We start from the raw sequence: 2,500 nt of genomic DNA, 5'->3' as shown, positions 1-2,500 counted from the left end.
TAGTTTTATTGATATTAGTTTTTACAGGGATAAATGGAAGCAAAAAATAAAAAGACGTGTGTGTGTGTGTGTGTGTGTGTGTGTGTGTGTGTGTGTGTGTGTGTGTGTGTGTGTGTGTGTGTGTGTGTGTGTGCTTGCGTGTGTGTGGTTACCCGAGGTGGCGCAGCTTATAAAACACCAGCATGAAGGACACCAAATGTTAACGTGGTGTTTTACGGGAGTGGGCGAGGTGTGTCATGGGAGTGTTTATCGGTGCGCTATCGACGTTCACTCTCCCACCAGTCTTTATGATGATACATTGATTAGATACGCGAGAGAACACACAGTACACGCAATATTCATAAATAACGCTAAAAAATACCGTCATAATGAGCACGTCCGCGGTGTAAATCTTTCAACATACGCATGATCTAAATTTACGGAAGGCAATGGATATTTTGTATTGGGGGAAAAAAAGTGTCTATGAAAAAAATTGAAAGTGCTGGAGCCATAAATTGCAAGTTATTAATATCAGCGACACAGGCGTGAAAGTGTTGAGTTGTGAGGTGCAGTGACAGTGAAGTGCACACCGGGGTAGTGTAGTGAGTGTGATGCGGCGGTGCAGTGAGGGATAGTGAAGGCTGGGAATGAATAGCAACGCGCACATACATACATAGATAGATAGATAGTTTTTTAAGGACCACAAAAACATTACTAACATAATAAGGTATCAACATTAATTTAGTCCAAACGTATTTTCAAACTGTGTGATAATAGAGTATGAAACATAATCCCAGTTGATACATTACGAAGAAGAGCAAGATGCAAGGTAGAATAACTACATGTACAGATAAAACACAAGGAACACAGCAGCACAATGGGAAAATATACACCAAATAAAACCACAAGACAATAGACACACACAGCATATCATCTTCCATATGAAAACTGAAAAGGAAAAAATATTAATACTAGAAATTCATAATGTAAAACCTTAAGAACACACACACACACACACACACACACACACACACACACACACACACACACACACACACACACACACACACACACATCAAACACCGCGGTACACTTTCTGAGAAGGAGAGTAAGTGTTGTACTGCGGGTAACTAAAGTAAAGCTGGATATTTATTTAGATCCAATTCACTGAGAACTTTGACGCAGTAACATATAAGAAGCTGGAAGAAGCCATCGGGTCTACACTTGGCATTCCCAGCGTAATAACAAGCTGTACTGGAAACTGTTAGATCTTTCAAGGATGTTCGTCGTGTCTTTTGATAGTGTAGCATCATATATCAAAGGAAAAAAATAACCCTTGTGAACTTAATCATGTTCGTGGCTTTTATAAACAAACCTAATGGAAGAGGAAAGAATTGAAAGGATGACTCTATTGATAATTTAACAGGAATTAGAGATTATTGAAAGAAAAAGAGGATTAATTCAAACCCATCTAATCAGATTTTGACGACAATCGCTGAGAGAGAGACAACAATGCGTTTAATTAAGAATACAGGCTTTGGTCTTACGGAATGTTTGAGTGCATGTTTGTGTAGGTGTGTGTATGTGTGTGTGTGTGTGTGTGTGTGTGTGTGTGTGTGTGTGTGTGTGTGTAGGTGGGTGTCCGTGTGTCTAGATTGTGTGTCAGTGCGTTTCATTTGCCTTTTCACGGTACCTGCACCACATCTGTACCACACACCAACGTTTTATACTTGAATTTATACTCGGTCCGTTTATGTTTATCTATGTATCTTTTATCTGCAATGTGGTCAAATCTATCTATCTATCTGTGTATCTGTCCGTTTATCTATCTATCTGTGTAGCTGTGTGTAGATGCGTGTGAGGAGTGTCTTGTCCCAGCTACCCACTTTTGTTTAGATGTCAACTTTCTACACAGATAAATAGGAGTTACTTGCGCGAGGAGAGGGCGGGAATGAAGACAGACATGGTGCGTGATAGAAGCCAGGAAAGACCAATGACTGAGGAGAACACGTGTGAGGGAAGCAGAACACGGAACGATGCAATTACCCTGAAAATCCAACCATGGTGTTAGGACAATAAAATGCGGGATTCATATGTGGTGCAATAAAATGACGTTATGGAATGGATTGACTGTGAAAATATAGGCATTGAAAATAGATATATACTCGTGTATGGGAGGAATGAAAAAAAGTGAGGATAAGTATTGAAAATTATGAGGTTGAAAATGATGAAAACTGAGACCCCAGTAGGAAGGAGAGGAGGAAGAAGACGGAGGAGGAGAAGGAGGAGGAAGATGAGGGAAGGAGCAAAAGGATGGCGAAGAGAAGATTGATGGTGATGAGAAGGAACAAGGAGAAGAAGAATCGCGTGTTGGAAGAAGGGGAAAGAGAAGGAAAAGGAAGAAAGGAGAAGGAGGAGGAGGAGGAGGAGGAGGAGGAAGAGAAGGAGGAGGAGACTGTTGAGAAGGAATGAGAAGAAACGTGAGAAGACGCTGAACAGGATAAATATGTGTAGGAAGAGA

General features: G+C 40.7%; 1 protein-coding gene across 3 annotated transcripts in view; it reads left to right on the top strand.

Annotated features, from left to right (window-relative positions):
• Window positions 1-2,500, top strand: part of LOC123510611 — a 29,764-nt gene that overhangs the window by 18,390 nt on the left and 8,874 nt on the right. The gene's annotated exons all lie outside the window — the stretch shown is intronic.

The sequence above is a fragment of the Portunus trituberculatus genome, chromosome 29 (genome assembly GCF_017591435.1).
Source record: "Portunus trituberculatus isolate SZX2019 chromosome 29, ASM1759143v1, whole genome shotgun sequence".
Taxonomy (NCBI): Eukaryota; Metazoa; Arthropoda; class Malacostraca; order Decapoda; family Portunidae; genus Portunus; species Portunus trituberculatus.
Note: the sequence above shows the minus strand (reverse complement) of the source record. Positions and strands in the feature narration are given on the sequence as shown.